The 22,202-nt window shown below is 27.4% G+C and overlaps 1 protein-coding gene across 9 annotated transcripts in view; it reads right to left on the bottom strand.

Moving 5' to 3' along the window:
* The window catches only part of LOC111675522 (diacylglycerol kinase eta), a 130,973-nt gene that overhangs the window by 89,943 nt on the left and 18,828 nt on the right, over nucleotides 1–22,202 (bottom strand). Inside the window, exon 1 of one of the 9 annotated variants that reach the window (XM_046949032.1) lies at nucleotides 13,817–14,312. The exons of the other annotated variants lie outside the window; for them this stretch is intronic. The gene's annotated coding sequence lies outside the window, so the exon portion shown is untranslated. Of the gene's footprint in view, nucleotides 1–13,816; nucleotides 14,313–22,202 lie in introns of those variants that run through there. 9 annotated transcript variants of the gene reach the window in all.

Raw genomic sequence — 22,202 nt, 5'->3', positions numbered from 1 at the left:
ACAAACTATAGCCCAAAATTAAACTGTAGAGTATCGTCAAAGTAATAACACTCTTAAAAGCTAAAACACAATTTCACTTTTAAATAAACAGATATAAGTATGTATAATTTTCATATGAAAATCATTTTCTTTATTACAATTGAAAATAAAGACAATTATTTTGGTATAAAGATACAAAAAGGTCGACTCATCCGCATATAATGTATTTAAATTAAATACGAAAAACAAAAGCTTAATCTGTCGTTATTTAAGACAATAGTTAAATTAGAAGAAAACCTTGACATAAGCAAAAATATTTAATTGAAATATCATGATAATGGAAGTATTTGTAAGTCATACATAAAAGACATAAATAACGCCTCTTTAATAATGCTAAATACATATGTATATGTATTCGAATGAAAACAATATGAAAATTTATTTCATTTCGCTTAATGATTTTAATTAATCACAAGCAATTGTTAAGTTCTTGGTAGTTCTATATAGTAATTAATTAAAAATTTTATGAGAGCCTTTATACAGATATAAAAGTTCCTAGAATAAACTCAATTTGGAAACTATGTAAAAAAGAATATAAGGTTATTGAAATTTTTTCCTTGAAATTTTTTTGATTGCTTTTTATTAAAATTAAAAAAAAAAATGTTATTTTACAAGTACGTAAGTTCAATGTCAAGTTTGTTGGAATATTTAAAAATTTATTTCGTATTTATAGTAAAACACTTTGTCGTTGCTTTTGGTCTTCATTTAAGCAAGTTATTAATGAAAATCTGATCTTTAAAATTTATATCAATACAGGAAAAATAATATTAATAATAATTTTTTTGACACTATATGCTGAATGTCAAAAAAATGAACCTTTTTAAGTTTTGCCCTAATTTATACCTTTTTCTAAGGGCCTTCTAAGTTATAAGGTATCGGAGTCATTTTTGCAAAAATTATTTTTTCAGGTTCAAATCTTTTAATATCGTTAAGAACAAAAAATCAAAAACTTAATTCATCTTCGAGATTAAATCGCAAAAAAAATGTTTCTCTAAATTAGGCGTATACTTAATATTTGTAATATTAGTAAATAATTAACACGTATACGTACAGGTGTCATTATTAAAGTGAAATATCACAATGTAAAACTTTCTACTTGAAATAAAAAAAAAAAACAAATATGAATAGTCAGGCATAGCCGACCATATGATACCCTACAGTCAGAATGTTAAAAATGGGGATAATTAAAAAAAAAATAAAGCATTTGATTTGTTTTTTAACTTTATTCCCGAATATTTTAACTTATTGTTAACAAAAAAAGATTTATGAAGGGGATTTTGTATGGGGGCTAGAGTCAAATGAGGCCCGATCATTACAAAAAATAGTTAGCGTTATTAAAAGATCAATAAAACAAAGTTTTGTCGACTTTTGTTGGCATAATATAACATTTACCATATTTAGGGGAAAAGGCTTAAAGGCCCAAATTTGGGATACGGTTGTATAGGGGCTAATAATGGACCGATTTTATAAATTTTCAATAGGCTTGCGACCTGCATCTTGCGCACAAGGTTTACTCATAAAACGATGTTATACTTTAAGGTGGGTATAGGACATATATTTTTGTGTGTAACAAACATAAGCACAAACCCCATATACCCTCCTCACAAAAGTAGTGTAGGGTATAATGAAGGAGGAGTATTTTGATTTTATACTATTTTTGATTTTTATGACTAAAGCTACAACTTTGCCTCAGATATTCAAAATTTCGAACAGTTTTCAAGTAGTAAGTCGGAAAAAATTTCTAACGAATAAGTAAATTAATTAAATATTTTCACTTTTCTAAAAAAATGTAAACATAGGAAAACAAAGAGTGTTCGCCATAAAAACATTTACACATTGTTGCTGTGGTAATCATAAGTGATTTCTAAGAATAAAAGTAAATATTTATCACAATTCTAGTAATTAATTTACATTTTTCCAGTGCATATCGAGTGTTTTCAATAAATTATATGTAATTTAAGTACTTATTACAACATGCAATTAATTTGTAATATATATTTTTAATTAAATAACCCTTTAGCATTTAATAATAAAGCAGCAACTCATGAGTGTCTTATAACAATAGCATTAAGATCATTTTGAAAGCATACACATATAAAACTTTTTACTCACTGAATTTTACAAATAAACCCAGCAAACATTTTTTAAGAAATTCCTTAGCAAAATGGAATTTGCTATCAATAATTGAAAATTAATATTGCTTTATCAGGCTTTTACAATTTTTCGTTGAATTTACAGCCAATCAAAAAATACAAGAAAAAATTTCGAAACATCAATGTGTATTTATTTTCAACAATGCAAAAAAACTGAAACGTAAAAACAAATTATTAAAAATATATTAATAATCCGGACATTAGAGTGTATTTCCATTTTTATGTAGCTCGCGTTTTTTACCAGTTTACAGCTGTCACAAAAACTATAAACAGATTGAAATGATTCGTCTCCTGTACAATATAAGACCAGGGCCAAAACTCATAGAATGATCTCCAAAATTGAGACTTGTAGTTGGATTACAAATTTTATATCGATGTACGGACGGACGGACGGACTAAACTAAATCGACACAGAAAATGTTTCAATATGTTAGTAAGTCAGTTACTTAGTTAGTTAGTTAGTTAGTTAGTTAGTTAGTTAGTTAGTTAGTTAGTTAGTTAGTTAGTTAGTTAGTTAGTTAGTTAGTCAGTTAGTTAGTTAGTTAGTTAGTTATATCAAATTAAAAGAAAGCCATTAGAGTACTTCAAGGTAATGCATACATTAAGTAGTAAACATTAAAATGTATGTGGGTATAGAAGTGGTTATAAATGTATCAAGTTTTGTTGTGTTCATATTAATACAACTTAATATAATATAAATCCAGTGGTAAGTAAGTCATTATGCAAGTGCCACCCATTACCGAGTTTTTGCTGCATTTATATTAACACAAGTGTTTGCATACTTGTTTCCAGTGAAAATATTTTACCTTTGTTTACAATTTTAAACTTTTCAGGCGTTAAAGATACTTGTTTTCAGGATATTACAAAATTCAATTGTATTTGTGCAAGATTTTAGCAAGGCACATTTACATTCAAATTCAAATTAAAAGTACTCATAAGAAAAGTAGTTTTGTTACTATGAATGAAATGTAAAAACACAAATTCCTCTTTTGTAAAATAAATATATACTAGAAAAATTGTTTAAAAGCATTCCAAAAATTTTGCAAAAAAAAAAAAAAAAAACAAATGGATGAAAATGTATATTAGTTTGCCTAGTTTTATATGCAATTACTATATTCAACACTAAGCTAAGAATATTAATTCTTTTTTCCCAATTTTTTTTCAGTTTATTATCTATAAGTAAAAAAATAGTCTAAAACGAGAAAAAAACGAATGTTGTTAAAACAATATCATATTGTGTGAATTAGTAATTCCTTACCAAACACAAATACATACATATGTTCTAAAGTCTGCCAATATATATATTAATGTATATAAATGTTTACCAGCCTTCACCTGTAGATTTCCAAAGATCAGAGTTTAAATAATTTTTTTTCATATTTAACATTTAACAACACTACAACACTTTCTCAATAATCAGAAATATTGAAATACTTTCATTAATAGCGAAAACTCTAGTATTCATTACTGATATAATCAAACTGGTCATTCTGGAAAAAAGTAATAAGCCAAATAAAAGATAAGAAAATAATAGACCTAAAACTTTCACCACAAGATACAAACACATATATACAGTCAAAAATATAATGGCTCAAATATAAAAACGCTTATCAAAGCTATAAAGTGACAGAGAAATCAACAAATAAAGAAGCAAAAGGAAACTCAATTTTATGGAAGAGAACAGAAAGTAAAATTAGAAAGCATTTATCTGCAATAAAGTAATGCTGCCGATGATGCTGGTAGCAATAATATTAGATACATATACATTGACTTTTATGCATATTTTCTTAAATATTGTATGTTTTTACACGATTTAATAAATTTAGTTTTTTGTTTGATAAAATGAGGGTTTTCAATGGCTGATAATTTTTTATCCTTACGATAAATTGATAGTTTCCATACAAAAACTTAACTGGCAGTATATCTACCGAAGGTTAATATAATAACACTAATTGTTTAAAAAGACTCGAACTAACTAAAACATGTACCCAAAGCTAATGGATAACTAACTAACTAACTAACTAACTAAATAACTAAATAACTAACTAACTAACTAATTAACTAACTAACTATCTGACTAACTAACTAACTAACTAACTAACTAGCTAAATAACTTACTTACTTACTTACTTACTTACTTACTTACTTACTTACTTACTTACTTACTTACTTACTTACTTACTTACTTACTTACTTACTTACTTACTTACTTACTTACTTACTTACTTACTTACTTACTTACTTACTTACTTACTTACTTACTTACTTACTTACTTACTTACTTACTTACTTACTTACTTACTTACTTACTTACTTACTTACTTACATACTTACTAACTAACTAACTAACTAACTAACTAACTAACTAACTAAATAACTAACTAACTAACTAACTAACTGACTAACTAACTAAGTAACTGACTTACTAACTAACTAACTAAAGAACTAACTAACTAACTAACTAACTAACTAACTAACTAACTAACTAACTAACTAACTAACTAACTGACTAACTAACTAAGTAACTGACTTACTAACTAACTAACTAACTAACTAACTAACTAACTAACTAACTAACTAACTAACTAACTAACTAACTAACTAACTAACTAACTAACTAACTAACTAACTAACTAACTAACTAACTAACTAAAGAACTAACTAACTAACTAACTGACTGACTGACTAACTAACTAAGTAACTGACTTACTAACGTATTGAGACATTTTTTGAGTCGATTTATTTTAGTCCATCCGTCTATCCGTCCATCGATATAAAATTTGCAATCCAACTACAAGTCGCAATTTTGGAGATCATTCTATGAGTTTTGGATCATGTTCTTCTATTGTACAGGAGATCAATCCTGTTGGTAAACATTAGTCCATTATTTTATCTAGCTCCATAGAACTGAACCAGCCGAATAAGGCTTTTAAATTCATAATTATGTTTAAAATACTCGTATCTCTAAAAAAGCTGTAAAACTTAGATTTATACAAGCCCTAATAACCCTCATGAAATGTATCATTATATGGTCTCATTCGACCCTGGCACCTATATAAAGCCCTCTTTAAAATTTGAATTAAATTTCCTCAATTTTATTCAACAATAAATGGCTTAAGTATGTCTGAGGCAAGATACAATTCAACTTAAATGTTTTATTATGAAAACTAAAGCATTTTCTGTTTTTGTACCAGGAGTAGCGCATTATATGGGCAGCCTCGCCCGACTCTAAATTCTTACTTGTCATTTAATTTTTAGTACAACTTATCAAGTTTTATAACCTTCAATTAGGTTAGTTTTAAAATTTTTTTTGAATTTTTTTTTTTTAAATAAATTTTAATTAATGCTTAGCTCTTTGAAAATAAATAATCAATACTTTTTCAACAAAAAATAGTATTATTAAAAAATAAAAAAGTATGTCATGTTTAAATAAACAAAAAAAAAAAAAAAAAGATTCTATTTACTAAACAAATAATTTGCACCATTTTTCTGTTAACATAAACATTTTTCTCACAATGAATTTAAACAAAAAATGGTCAAAATGAACCATTTTCTTCTGCATTCACAGGTTAGCTATTTGTATTTGAATATTTTACTTTTTGGGCTTTTATTTATTTTTCCAACAATATCAAATGAATATTTAACTAAAAAATAGAAAACAATTTAAAATGAAAAACTCATTTCAAATTACACGTCGGACAAGGTATATTGTCAAGTTGCCGAATGTAAGAAATACAGAAATTTTAAATGGTATAAATCAAATGTGTGGAAAAATTGTGTTAAGAGGTTTCATTCAGCTTGAGTGATTTTTTTTTCATAAGATATCATAATATTGTAGCGAACACAAAAAAAAATTTGCTTATGCAAGACAACAAATACTTTAAAATGGTCATAAAGGATTACTTACTTACTTACTATGCCTGCCAGAATTATTTATGAAGGAAAAACAACTTGTGAAGTTTTATATTGAAAAAGTACTTGAGCATTATTTCAAAAGACGTTTTGTTGCTGTTTGAAGGTTTATTTAAATTTAAAGTAATTTTTATTTAAATTTTTAATGAGTCCTTCCAAAAGTAATAAAATATTTATGACAATAAAGAAATTGAAAAAAAATATATATTTAAAATTATTTAGCCTAATGTACTGTTTTGTATATATTTTATATTTATATACTTTAATATTATTTAATCGCTTATATACATATATTTATGTATTTAGACAGATCAATAATTAAAATAGTTCATAGCCATCTACATGACAAAAGCCAATTGATTACAATGTATTCCCAATCTACATTACAACCGCGACCAGACATAAAATCCCAAGGTTTTGCTTTTCTTATTTTTCAATAAAGAAATAAATCCTAATTTGTAATAATTGACGCACTAATACCAAAAAGAACAAAAGAAAAAAAAGTTCATAATATCTTCACCCTCCTCCCCACAATCCAGAATTGTGAAAAAGAAAGAAAACAACAATCTCCATAATTTATTAATGCATTAATTTGATCAAATATATATTTTAAGGATTTATTATAAAAGACTGATACGAAACGATAAGGGAAAAACTTATAGCATAAATATTATTTTGACACAATACATCGACAAAATACTGCTTAATAACGCAAGCAAATTGATTAATGATTAGAAATGAAATTAATAATAATCGTTATGTATCAACAAAATGCATGCACTACCCAATATTTCTGTTTAGATTTGTTTTAATAAGTCTTAAATAAACTTATAATTTCTAATATTAAATTGTGGAAAGTTTTTGAAAAAAAAACTACTTTAATACAATCAAATTGTGATTTTAATTATATAGTCAAACAACAGCTACTATACTTTGCATTAAAATAAGTTTAATTACTTAATCAGTTTTGTAGTAAAGAGCAGTTTGGCTTGTACAATTATAAGTTCAATAAGAGATGGAAATGAAAATAGAAGATACAATAATAATACTAACAAGTAAAAGTGTTATATTAGACCTTGTCGAATCTTATATACCCACAATGGAAACATCCCTTTTGATAAACTTTGATATTACCCAGCAAAAAAAGAACTTCCAAAGAAGCAAAAAAGAAGTAGAATCTACTCTATGGAAGTACTAAAAACGACCTTTAGAAGTGATGATTTTCACAGAGGCTTGTCATAGGAGGATTGTCCTTTTTATTTGATTCCAAATTCATCACTCTCAAGATGTAATTTTTATGTTCTTTTTTTTAAAATTATAGAATAGAAAAAAATTTGCCTAAATAGTATTAACATGAATAAATCAGAGACAGAAAATAATGATTATTAATGAAATTTTTGCTTAAAAAAATCTGTATGAAAGAATCGTCATAGTAATGTTTTGAAAGTATCAAAATATTTCCCAGACCAATTTTTATCGATTTCTCCAATAAACTTTTTTTTTTTTGATTTTAATAATAAAAAAATTAAAATAAAAATTATTTTTGATTTTTTTCTATTTGTTTCAATAAAAAATTATTTACAATTTTTTTTGAACAATACTTACTCCCCAAGAAAAATTGTATTAGTTCTACAACTAGTTCTAGAACACATGATTTTAGCCTGAACTCGTTCTAGTTTAGCGTTGAGACCAATGATTATATACTACACCACTTTAGTGGGGAGAGTATATTAGGTTTGTGTTAATGTTTGTAACGCAGAATAATATTGGTCCTGTACCCACCTTAAAGTATACCAATCGGATCAGAATCATTTTCTGAGTCGTGTTAGCTATGTCCGACTGTCCGTCTATCCGTCCGTCCATGTAAACTTTGTAATCAAACTACAGGCCGCTATTTTGAAGATAATTGAATGAAATTTGGTACATGATCTTCTAATGTCCCAGGGACGAAAATGGGTAAGAGTGGTCCATTTTTTCCCCTAGCCCCCATACAACAGAACTCCCGAATAGAGCTTGTAAACTTTGTAATCAAACTACAGGTCGCAATTTTGGAGATAATTCAATAAAATTTGGCACATGGTACTGTAGACGAAGCCTAATGAAAATGGTCAACATCGTTCCACCTAAGCCCTATAGATCTGAACCCGCCAAATAGGGCTTTTAAGTTCATAATTATGTTTACTCGTATCTCGACAAAAAGCTGCAAAACCAAGTTCTATACTAGTCTTAATGACCCTTATGAACTTTTTAATTATAGATCCTCCACCCTAGTCCCTATAAAAAGCCCCTTTTAAAATTTTACTTAAAAATTCACAGTTTTATTCAACAATAAATGGCTTAAGTATATCTGAGGCAAGGTACAATTTAACTTAAATGCTTTATTATTAAAAACTAATTCACATTTTATTGTATACAGGTGTAGGGTATTATATGGTCGGCGTCTCCCGACTTACTTGTTTTTTTTATTAACTTTTAAAGGTTAATAATATTTTATTAAAATTCCCCAAAAATATTAGGAATTTTCAATTACTCATCTGTCATACGCCATGGTGTACTTGCTTAAATATAATTCTCGAAATAATCTTCCAATATTTATAAGAATAAAAATAAAAGATACGATTTTTTGAAAAGTTTTTTGCTTTGAGTGATTTTGAAACAAACTACATAAAAACACAAGAAAACCCAATACAAAAACTCTGTTGGTAAGTTTCGTTTTTGCAAACAGTTAGGTTAAATTAGTTTTTATCTTTGTACATGTGTTTTTTTGTAACATTGAAATTTTTATATTTTGGATTTTTGCTAACAAAAGTTTGTTTTTATCATTTGATTTTTTTTTCTTTCATAACTGCAGGTGTTTTTTTGGAATATTAAACATCCTGTTTTATTGAGATTGTGTGTGCGTCTTTTGTTTTTGTGTTGGTTGCTAAAGGTCAAAGTGTATTCTTAAATGTAGTTATTTTTTTGTTGTAGTTTATTGCCATATTTCGTTTCTTTTTTTCAACACTAAACTGTATAGTATTAGAAGAGAATTTAAATATTATTTTAGTGGGAAGACAGTTTTGAAAGTTATTTGAAATGTTTAATATAATTTTGTCTAACAATTCCAGTAAAAATTTTATTGAAAATTATAAATAAATAAAAAAAGATGAAATAATGACTTAAAAGTAAATTTAAGCTACTTTTAAGTCATTATTTCATCTCGTTGATAATAATGGAGGCAAGTACTTACCCAGCTTACTTACAAATAAGGTGTAAGGAAAATAGTTACTACAATCGCCTGCAATGGATACCTTCACTTTACTACGTCATCTATTACTTTTTACAAAAAATCTTTTGTGTTAAAAGCAAAAGTGTAAGTTGTAAGTCATTACTTGACACCTTATAAGTAATGCTGATGATATGTAGTAATCGTTGAAAAGTAAGTTGTTTTTTTGGACTATTTCAGAAACAATTCGCAATCCTTTCAATAAAGAAATAAACTGTTTTCAAATTAAGGATTCTCCAAAAACATTAATTTCAAATTAAAACTTTTCATTCTGTCTTCGTACACAAACTTGTTTAGTTTTATGTATAAGTCTGAGTACAAATGTTTACCTTCCTTTATTTGTGCGGAGATAAAGGGCGGTATAAAAGATGAACATTTACTTAACAAATATTTGAGCTTTATGAAAACTCTGCAGAAATGTTCATACCAGAGTAAGAGTAAATTTAAAGAAAAGTAAAAAACAATTTTGTAAATTTTTAAAACACATGCTTCTCGAAAGAAAAGTCAAAGTTCTTTTAAAATAATATAATGGCAACAGTGGCAACAACAAGAAAAACACAAAGGAATATTATTAGTCCTTTTTAAATATGTCAACATACACACACTATATTCATACTATGGTTGTTTAAGGTTAAAATACATTTCTCTTAATACAGCCAGCAGAGATTCTTAGAAACACACATACATACAGACATAAAAAGAATCCTTCCTTGTATAGAAATCTACTTGTATGTATAAGTTTTCTACAACGTATATGTGTATGCGTGTTGTTAACAATTCTTTTCTTTCTTTTGTTTTGAAGTTTTTTCTTATTTTTCTGTCAATTTTTATATTGTATCTAGTTAAATGTCTGTGTATTTGTTTAATAATAAAATATAAACAAAATATAAGACTATAATAATAACAATAATATGAATATAAGCAACAAATGTTTTCTTCTTATAATTTAGCTTAAAACTTTTGTATTTTTTGTATTATTTCAAATTAACATGGTATACAGAAATTATACAATATAACCGGAATATTGTAGAAATGACCATTTTAATTTCTATTTAAGAGAATGTTCCAAAGGGTTTTGCTGCGTTGTAATACAAAAGAATTATAAATTTGACAATATAGTTGTTTCATCAAGTTTTTAATGCATTCAAAACGATTCATATTTGTTGTAAGCATTGAAAAAATATTTATTTTATCTGGATAAAAAGCAAACACTTAAGTTATCTCCCAGCAGTTCGGTCATTAAAGCTTCCATTTATGGTTACACCTAGCTAACGGGTGTTCAAGAGACTAGCTTTTTATACCCTCCACCACCATCATTGGTGATGGAGAGTATACATAAGTTTGTCGTATGTAAAACCAAGAAATATTCATCTGAGACCCAATTAAGTGTGTATATTATGGGTCCTTATAAAATTCGAAAGTCGATTTAGTTATATCCGCCTGTCCATCTGTCTGTCTTGTTAAAAAACGCTCTCGCTAAAACTAAACTAAAGAAATTTACCAAACTCACTGAAAATATTAATTTTCGTCCTCAGTAATTTGGTATTGAAAATCAGCGAAATTGGTTCACAACGTTGGTTCGAAAAAAAATACAATTTTTTTTTTCATTTCTAAAGGAAATTTCTCAGAAACTACCAAAGATACTTCGATGAATTTTGTAACACAATATTTTCGCGCTTAGGGATCAATTATCTTTTAAATCATAATTATCGATTCAAATATCCCTCTCATATAAGGTTAACTTAATAACACACAATGCATTATATTTAGTCAGTTCTATTATACTTAGCTCTTATATAAGGACGTTAATCACGTTTTAAAAATCACTTAAAATTTCGACGTCGGAATTAAATTCGAATCATTCTACTAAATTTAAATCATTCTAATAATTTCGTAAACCCTCAGCTAGTATCCTCATTATGGAAAGAAAAGTTTTGTCGAGGTATCTAATAATTGTATTGTTAAATAAGTTGCAATAGAAAGAAGCTTGCTGATGGATTAATATACTTGTCCTACGTAGAAGTCAATCGTTAGCCCATAGATATCAAAAAGCTTAAATTTGTTTTTTAGGTGTCCACTTTCTCGCATACAAATGGAACACTAATGAAACGATTGTCCTCACTCTCGTTTACAAAGAGTACATCCGTGAGAAAAAAAAAACGAAAAATAGAGCCAACCAGGCTCTTTGTCGAACTGTTATCGATTTTTAGTGTTTTAAAACTTAAGAACTTTACTGCTTAAATTTATGCTGAAAACGTTTATGCCTTTTACATTTGGAAGGTTGTATACTGTTTTTGTTATTCCTTTCGTAAAACATCAAAATATTCATCTAAAACTCACAAAATTATTTATATTCTAGGTCCTTATTAAATTTTTAGTCGATCTTGCCATATTCGTCTGTCTGTCTGTCTGTTTACCTAGCACCCAGAAAGTTACTATAACTGACTTAAAAAAGATCGTATAACAAAAAAGTACGACATAAAGATGTTTTATAATATATCTAAATTTTTGTTAAATTTAATGAAAATCGATAGATGTCAAAGAACTAGTTCCTTAAAACTCTTTAGAAGTATTTAAGAACCACAACAATGTTCCGAAGGACAGGTTCTAGAAGTAATGGCGACATCATTAGTGCCAAGGTTGTTGTTTAAGAATCTGAAGTGGTTTTTTCTAGAACAGTTGTTTTTAGAACAATTTCTGGAAATTTTCCTATTTAATATAAAAAAGTATTAATTTTAGTTTATTAATCAAATGAACAAAAAAGTTTAGTTAAAAATTTATTACAAATCAATTCAGTTAGTGATGAAATCAGTCAAAGCCCTAGCAAAAAAAAAACAAGGTACTATAAATAAACATTTACCACCATTTCAAAAGGAACACTTTTACTTACTTACTTTCTGTGGAAATAATATTTAATGACTTCCGAAGAAAGCAATAATATTCTACTTTTTTAATGCTAGAAATATTTTTTTTGTTCTTAAATTTTTATGAGTTTCAAAATGTTATTTTTGTACTTTTGTGTTTAAAATGTATATTTTCATAATTTATATTAATATTATTTAAGTCAAGTTCCATAAAACTACAAATTCACTTAAAAAAAGAAAAAGAGAACACAAACATTACTTCTTTAGAACGACTTCAGAAATAGCAAATTGGGAATCAAAAAGCAAGGACTGATTTTCTCTGAAAGGTTTGTGTTAATATGATCACTTTTGTGTCTTTTGGATTTTCTTTTTTTGCTGGTGCGTTTATGAAGTGCCTACCAGTTGAAAGAATATTACATTGATTAATATTACTCATTTTAAATACTAAACAAACTTTGCAACCTCGTGTGTGATCTCTATTCTACTTTCAACAGACAGACGGATATGGCTAGATTGTCGCAGAAAAAAATATTGTGAGCTCGATCATAAGCACGCGACATTATTACTTAATTGGCGCATTATTGTTATTTTGTACAGGTTTTTAATCTACGATCAATATTCCCATATATATTTTTTTATTATGGGTATAAAAAGCTCAATCACCATCAGACAGACAGATGGATAGAAAACGCTTGTGGTACAATTGGTAAGTTAGGTGTATCACCAATTTATGTGCATTACAAATACAAGCACCAACTTATACTATCTTTCAAACTACAATGCTGGTAAAATTTTTTCCAAACTAATAAATACTGTTGGCCATTAAACGAAAAAAGGTACATTTATCTAATATATAAGAGCAGATGCTGTTACTTATTTACAATTAATTATCCTCTTTGAGGTTTTAGTTAAAGAAACAACTTCAACTAAAGCTCATATCAATTCCAAAAATCTCACGTTTTATATACATAATTTTTTTCGGGGGGCTTTCTGTTTTAAAAGCAAATAAAAATTGTGTAATATGTATTTATACATTTGTTTTCATTAAAATGTTACTTATTTTTTGAAAAGTTGCCACAAATGAGGCTAAAAGTTTAATGTCCATAAAACATTGTGGTAAAATATATTAAATCTTTAAAACAAGAAAATAAACACTCATTCCAGCCAAATTTAATAACTTGCCCTAAAAACTGGGGATATATTTCTTTACAGCAAACATCCTAGTGGCAAGAGTATATTGGCAAGTGAAATTGTTGTTACAAACAAAAAAAAAAAAAAACACATACAGACACACAAAAATTCATCAATTTTTAACTCAGTGAAGCTTACAGCAAATGAAATTTTTCATAGCGGTTGGTATGATGATTATGTTTTAATTAATATTAAATAACAATCATACGTATGGTTTCACATTGTGCGGGTAATTGGTTAAAGAGTATTGTAACATAGGCCAAGAGGTTAACAACGTAATGAATTTTGTTTTATATTTTTAATAATATATTTATATATTAATCTTCAATATTTTATATTATTCTGCATAATTGCATATTTATTTAAAAATCAATAAAAAACATTTTACTCACCTCTATTTCTTTTTGTTTTTGTGGGAAAAAATTATTAATTACTTTAAATAACCTTAAACATAAATACTGTATAAGTAACACTTATAAAACACATAACACATTATCTAAAAACACTTAAAGAACCAATATCTATTTCAAACACATTTTTTTGCTATAAAGTAAAATTTGAATTTTTAATTAATTATTATGGGGTTTTGCTTAAAATTATTTAAATTAAAACTTTTTTAATTATGATTTGTTATTAGAATTCCGTTTTATATATTCTCGTTTTTTCTTTTTTTTTAAATTTAGTTTCTTTGGGTTTTAATTTCCTTTAATATTATGGCTTAAAGCAATTTTTTGACAATTTTTTTCTATATATTTTAATGGGCTTAATGTTTTATGGCTTTTATTTTTTTGGTCTCAAGTTTCAATTTCTCTTATTTCTTATACTAAATAATTTATATATTCCTTAAATTGTTTCCGCTTATTTAGTTTTTATGTTGAACGTTGCTTAACTTTGTTACTACTGACTGACTTTTTATCCAGCATCTGTGTTTTTATTTCGATTTTCTTATAACGTGTTGTAACCAGGCCAAAATTCACCACAGACATTATGGCTCTAAGGATTAAGTGACTAAAGGAGAGTGTGAAAGGAAAACGGAAAAGCTTGTTTTTGTTTTCAAAAAAAAGTAGAGAAAAGAGTACGTTTTTGTGGCAAGACTAAAGGGAAGTAGAAGGGAAAATTGTTTTGTTTAAAGAAACAAAAAAAAAAAAAATAATAATAATAATGAGAAATATACCTGAGGTGGAATTTTAAATTTTTCATTTGAATTTCAATTATGTCTAAAATATTTTTTTGTTATTTTTAATATCTATTACTGGTATTTAAATTTTAAAGATACATCTGTTGTAATAAACAATCTTTACTCAACAAGTTTAAATTTGTTTAAAAATTCGATAAAAGAAAATTATGCATTAATTGGAATTTTTATAAAAAGTTGTGATCTAATAAAAATTTAATTTAAAAAAATTATTGTATAGTTATATTAAATTCAGTTTTAGAAATGAATAAATTGAATAAAAATATGAACTAGAACTGAACTAGATCTGAACTAGAACTGAACTAGAACTGAACTAGAACTGAACTAGAACTGAACTAGAACTGAACTAGAACTGAACTAGAACTGAACTAGAACTGAACTAGAACTGAACTAAAACTGAACTAGAACTGAACTAGAACTGAACTAGAACTGAACTAGAACTGAACTAGAACTGAACTAGAACTGAACTAGAACTACACTAGAACTAAACTAGAACTGAATTAGAACTAAACTAAAACTGAACTAGAACTAAAATATTACTGAACTAAAAAAAGGCAAACTTTTGTTGAAATATTTTTTCTGTTGACAACACTCTGTATATACGCATATTCTCTCAGTACTTTGTTTATTTTCTTTGTGTGCTATTTTACCTCTTGTTTTATTTCTTCTCTCTTTCTCAATATTACAATATTTATGTGTCCTTGTACATAGTGGTGAGTAAATGGCATGCTTGTGTACATTTGAATGTGTGTTTGTAAAGCAAGCTAAACACGCGGTAAAATACTACAATTGGCACATGTTCATTACGCCCATAAAAATAAAATAAGTAAAACATTTTAAAAATTTGCAAAAATTATTTAGGTAGGTGCACTAAATTTCTTTATTTTTCTCAAATGACGAGCAAGTAAATTAGGCTAGTTTTATCTACTTCCTTTAAAAAATTTCTTTCAGAAATTGTTTTACATTTTAGACGGATAATTGCCATGACACAAAAAATATATATTTTTTACTTAATTCATATTAATGTGTGGTGTTATACAAGTTTACGGATTAAAAAAATCACAGCAAAAGTATAGTTTTTTTCCACAACAGCTTATAAATTTCTGTAAACTCGCTTTAAACCGTTTCTAGGTAAGTTTCTTTGAATACTAAATATATACGTACACATGTACTGAAAATCGTATACTTTTGCACATTAGCCAATTTTTTTTTTCACATTAACAAATTTTCTTTATGTTATACAAACAATAAGTTAAAAATTTAATTATATTTCTAAAAAGAATTTAAATTTTATTTTTGCTGGAATATTTACAATTCTCATCTTTAAAGTTCAGGTGTTTTAAAATTTAAATTAGGTTTATTTCTTTAACAAATATTGGTATAAGAAAACATCCCTGTAGTTTAAAAATAAACTAAAGTACCCTTTTTGCATAAATATTTTACTAAAATGGTGATTGACTCAAATTTGAGGTTCGTGAGTTGGTTACAAAATTTATACATTAAATTAATCATATCTAATAAAACAACGTAAGTTTACAATATGTACCCCGATCTGCAGGAATTTATGAGTATTTATATGTATACATACAAATATCAGCATGTAAAATACCTAAATGCAGACAAGAGATAAATGTTTTCTGGTACCTATGTAAATACATACATATGTATATAAAAATATATTTGTTTTGTTAACAAAACAGCTTATTTAATTTTTTTTCAAAAACTTACTTTTTTACTGTTTACCAAACTCTACAAGTTTTAAGAGCGCATGACAATGGCTTGAAATATTACTTTCATTTGATTTTTTTTTTTGGCACATTTAACTCTAAGCGGAATTATTTTGTTGAATAAGTTGGTCGTTGTGTGAAATTTTACGATTTTCATTTGTAAAATATACCTTGTAGCTATCATATTTAAAAGGTAAAAGATTTGTTTTGTACTAAAGGAATTTTAATAAGAAAAAAGGCTACGAAATTAAAAACTACAGACAATTGATGTATAACTTGAATAAGAGCTTATTGACGATTTTCTTAAGTACGCGTTTTGACGTTTTCGTATTAAACTGATATGTTAACATAGATTCAATATTCTTAGGGGAAAATGTTTTTGATTTTTGTCCTTTAATAATTTGTAAGAGACAATTTATACTTTAGTCTGTCGAGGTTATAACAAGTCTTTCAAAATGGAATTTTTCTAAATGAATATTGATAAGATAATGACCATTTGTCAGCTTTATTTTTATTTTAGTCAACAAGAAATAATAATTTAAAGTGACATTATTAAAAACTGTGTACTATATGTATATACATTTGTAAAAAAGTAGAAAAGATATCTACTTCTTAGATTTCCTAACGTGTTAGTTGCCTCCTTAAAAATTATCCAATTGGTTAATGCGCCATCTTTCGCTTACATGCTTCAATAATGTAATACTTTCTGTAAAGGAACGTGTAACTTAAGACAATATTAATGTATTTTTAAGTTGAAGAACCTAACTACTAAAAAAGGATGTATTTGGCACAAGTGTGTTAAATCTTACAGTTTAAGGTCATGTGCTTTTTAGTTGTTATTTTTTATTATGGAAACAGATGGCAATATTAGAAGGAAATATTTCGTGCAGCAAATGACCTAACTAACTAATTAACTAACTCACTCACTCACTAACTAACTACCTAACTAACTAACTGACTAACTAACTAACTAACTAACTAACTAACTAACTAAAATAACTAAATAACTAAATAACTAAATAACTAACTAACTAACTAACTAACTAACTAACTAACTAACTAACAAACTAAGTAATTAACAAACTAAATAAATAACTAAATAACTAAGTAACTAAATAACTAAATAACTAAATAACTAAATAACTAAATAACTAAATAACTAAATACCTAAATAACTAAATAACTAAATAACTAAATAACTAAATAACTAAATAACTAAATAACTAAATAACTAAATAACTAAATAACTAAATAACTAAATAACTAAATAACTAAATAACTAAATAACTAAATAACTAAATAACTAAATAGCTAAATGACTAAATAACGAATATAGATTTTTTTTGTTGCAATATCTGCTAGTGCTCGTGGATACTATAACCATAGGAAAGTCATATATTAATTATTGATTTATAAGCTTCTATGCAAATATTTTATTGTTAATATGATCTGAATATGAATATGATCTGAATGTCTGCATGTGGACTTAGTTATTCAAAATTAGTAATATATAATACTCTAGCGACAGACAGAAAAAAACAAAAGTAAGTTCCAAAGGAAACAAAAAGCATTAAAAACAAGAACTGCGTGAGTGTTGTATTAAATACTTAAGTGGAGCACTTGCATTTAGCAAGGACACACACGTACAGACATAATAACTGCAACAATAATAGTTGAAAAATTATACGTCATATAAAAGCAAAAACGACAATAACAACAATGAAATGTAAACGAGAATGTAAACAATACACTTTTTTACAGAGAGAATAATTGTATACTGATATTGTATACAGTATTTGTATGTATGTTTGTTATGTATGTCATATTTACGTCTAGAATTTTACTCACAAAATAGTATTCTCTCTACATATTTACATAACAGTATTTATGGTATAAAATGTAACTGTAAATATTTTATACAAAAAGGCGCAAATTCTATGATAGAATTGGCATACAAATGTATTTGTACATATGAATGTGTGTGTATGTGCTTTACTGTAAATAGGAAATAAAATAGAAACTAAAATATAGCCCTTAAAAAAAATAGGGAATGATTATGAAGAAATAAAAACAACAGCAACAACACAACAATATTGTTGAATATGTGAAAGGAGGTAAGTGAACATTTAATGGCCATGAATAAATTAGATTTTGTATGCAGCATGAGTAAAACAATTGTATCCTTTACATCTCGTGTGTATTTGCTTTGTTAAATGTTAACAATGACGATAGAGATGGATTGACATTCTTTTTTTTACTTTTAATTTTTGAAATAAAACGGTGAATTACGTAATATGGAATGCTGTAATATACTACATAAAGTATGTAAGTGGATGCATATTTACTCATGTGTAATTTGTTAAGGAAATATTTTAGTGTTAGTGGGCGTTAAAAGATAGAAAAATATTAAATAAACACTTTTCTAATACCTTATTCAATGTAACCGTTATGGCACTGTGATAGGAGACTTGTATTGCGTTCGAAATAATTACACCCTTCACCTTCGTGACAAGGTTATGAAGTCGAAGTGCTTTACGTGAGTACCTGGCGTGTAGCCCTACTTCACGGTGGTACTTTTACAACCACTGGGTGAGTATAATAAACAACTTTGTGTATCTTACACGCAGGTTTCAATATTTGTACATGGATGGTCCAGTCTCGTTGGGTAAGAAAACTTAATCTACCTTGACAATAATATTGCCCAGCCACACTACTAAATGGCTCTGTTGTTTTCACAACAGCACCTAGAGGGACGAAATTAGTAGTTCGAAACATGGATCATAATAATTGACAATACTTTATTTCAGTAGTCACAAAGACACCCTGTTTAGTCACAAATAACCACATATTTTAAAGTAAAGGAAAATCCTGTGCCTTTCTGCAAGACCAAAGTCTAACACATCGTTACACCATTACTCTATCCGTCAAAACTATCAATTACTCTATTCTCTCTATAGAATCACTAGATATCGGAGAAGATGAGAAAGCACAATATTTTACCAATCCACAGTCATGCTCTGTAATTTGTACCGCTCGTAGGATCTAGGAACAAATACAGAAATGTATGTTAAAAATTATATTTCACCGTATATCAGTCCTTTAACCAAGCACTATCTTCCTACGATTTGGGTTTAAACCAGAGCCACTACGTGGATCTCGAAGGAACCTCAACCAACTGACCAGCCAAGACAAAGTCCTTTGAGCAACTGGCCACCCGTAGCACCAGATTATGTGGTGCTCTGGTTAGACTTTTTTCAATTCATCCTAGGTCAAGCCAAAGATTAATTTGTAAACACCAGTTTATGACGTACTGGCAGCACCTCTTTATCCCGCGATTGCAATACATCATGATGTGACACTCATCATGGAAACATGACCCGGAGGGACGTGATAAGGGTATATATAAGTTTGTCATTCCATTTGTAATTTCTACAATATAAATTTCCGGCTCCATAAAGTATATATACTTACTCCGGATTCGTATAGTTAGCTGAGTCGATTAAGCCATGTCCTTCTGTTTGTCGGTTGTGTGTTTGTTGAAATCAGTTTTTGGATGACTCCAGATATCTGTGAGATCTGAATCTTCAATAATTCTTCCGAGAAAATCTCCATAAATGACAGATATATAATGGAAAAATCCGAGACAACCTCTGAAAATTTTATCAAAAAAGAGAACATGTTATTCATGCTTTGATAAATAAGCAACATCACTGTGCAGTTTGCAGTTTGGTTGAAATTTTACTTTGGAAGCACTATTACTTCCTTTTTACGCATAATGGAACAGGCTGGGAAAAAAAGTTTAATAGTTGGATAGGAAATACCGCCGCCATTACAATGGACTATAAGGAAATCCTCTTTTTCTTTTGCTTTTTTATTTCTTTCTACTGTGAGGAAGGTGTTATGTGTTTGACGCACAAAAATATTGGTTCCACCTCAAAGTATTCTCAGTCGAATAAAACATGCTCATCCATCTCTCAGTCTGTCTGTCTGTTTATCTGTACAGCTCACTGTCCATAAAAACTTTGTGCGCATGGTACAGGCTGCATTGAAAATGGTTAAGATCACTTCATTTTTACAACTTTGAATTTTTAGCTTAAATATACGCTCATGGACATACATACCAGGCCATACTTTCCTTATTGTTTTTCCTAAATATTTATTTTTTGATATCATTATATTAAAGGTTGCAGACCTGCAAAAAGTCAAGGTAAAGTGTAATTCCATATGGAAGTTGAGAGCAGATTTTGAAAAAAATTTATATAAAACTTTGAAAGAAAATCATATAAAAATCCCAGAGAATATGAACTTTATTTTTTAAAATTAAACTATACATAACGGTGGTACATATAAGGATAAAAATAACAGTAAAAACTAGTTATCAGGAACAAAATTGCGGCTCAAGTTCGGATTATTTAAAATAGATATCGCGTAAAAATTCGACATGCTAGATATATTTTAAAACCACAAATCTATTTTAAAGAAATTAAGCAAATATAAAATCAGCTGTAAGTATTTAAAGTAATTACAATAGACTGCAAAAAAAGTATTAGTTTGTTACCTTAAATTTTATCACACTTTTATGATAATTTAAGGTAACAAACTAATACTTTTTTTGCAGTCTATTGTAATTACTTTAAATACTTACAGCTGATTTTATATTTGCTTAAAAATTAACAATAATAACTGGAAACTAAAATAATAAATTTAATTAAAAAAAATATGTCGTAAAATTTTGACCACGTAAATCTCTATTTGTGCAGTCAACTACATTGGATCAAATTCTAATACAATCATTTTCTTAATCGTACAGAGCCATAGAAAAAAATGTGAATTTAATAACATGAAGTGATTCTTAAAATTTATGTTGTTATGTGGTTAAAAATCTACTTGTAATTTTTACTTTGAACATTTTTTTATATATATATTTTTTTTTGTTATTTTGTGGTTTTCTTATAAAGTTTTTTTTTATAAAAACATATAGTATATATTTCAATTTTTGCTCATATACTTTTCAATGAGATTATGTTAACTTAGCTCTACAGAATATACAAATGAAAAGTATTTAAAATTAAACTTTTTAAAATCTTATTACATTATAAAAACCACACATATAGTTTTATGCTTCATGAGGCATAATGAAATTATACTCATGTGACAATTTTGCATTAGTTAAAATATTGGAAAAAATCAGCTAAATAAATAAAAAATATGATAGAGATTTCAGATTGGCATAAGCGATTCAGTGATAACCTGCATCATTTGGATATGGATGCTTGTAAAATTTAAACAAACTTATATTTACTTACAAACTTTATGTGGGCGGATGTTTTTCTTTTAGTGCAATTTAACCAATTACGTTTTTTTAATTCATTATTATAGAATCATTCTACTATATAAATGTAGGTTATACACATGTTAAGGTATTAAAGTGTGGTGTAACAAAATTATTTGACTTTTTATACCCTACACCACTATAGTGGGGAGGGTATTATACGTTTGTGCTGATGTTTGTAACATACAAAAATATTGGTCCAATACCCACCTTAAAGTATACCGATCGATTAAGAATCATTTTTTGAGTCGATTAAGACATGTCCGTCCGTCCGTCTGTCCGGCTGGCTGGCTGGCTGTCCATGTAAACCTTGTGCGCAAGGTACAGGCCGCAATTTTCAAGATAATTTGATGAAATTTGGACCAAGCATGTTTTTTGGCACAAGGACGAAGCCTATTGAAAATGGTTGAAATCGGTCCATTATTTCACCTAGCCCCCATACAACCGTACCTCCCGATTTGAACTTTTTATGCTATAATTACGTCAAATATTCCGCTATCTCTCTAAAAATTGGTACAAATAAG

This window comes from Lucilia cuprina, chromosome 4 (assembly GCF_022045245.1).
Source record: "Lucilia cuprina isolate Lc7/37 chromosome 4, ASM2204524v1, whole genome shotgun sequence".
Lineage (NCBI taxonomy): Eukaryota > Metazoa > Arthropoda > Insecta > Diptera > Calliphoridae > Lucilia > Lucilia cuprina.
Note: the sequence above shows the minus strand (reverse complement) of the source record. Positions and strands in the feature narration are given on the sequence as shown.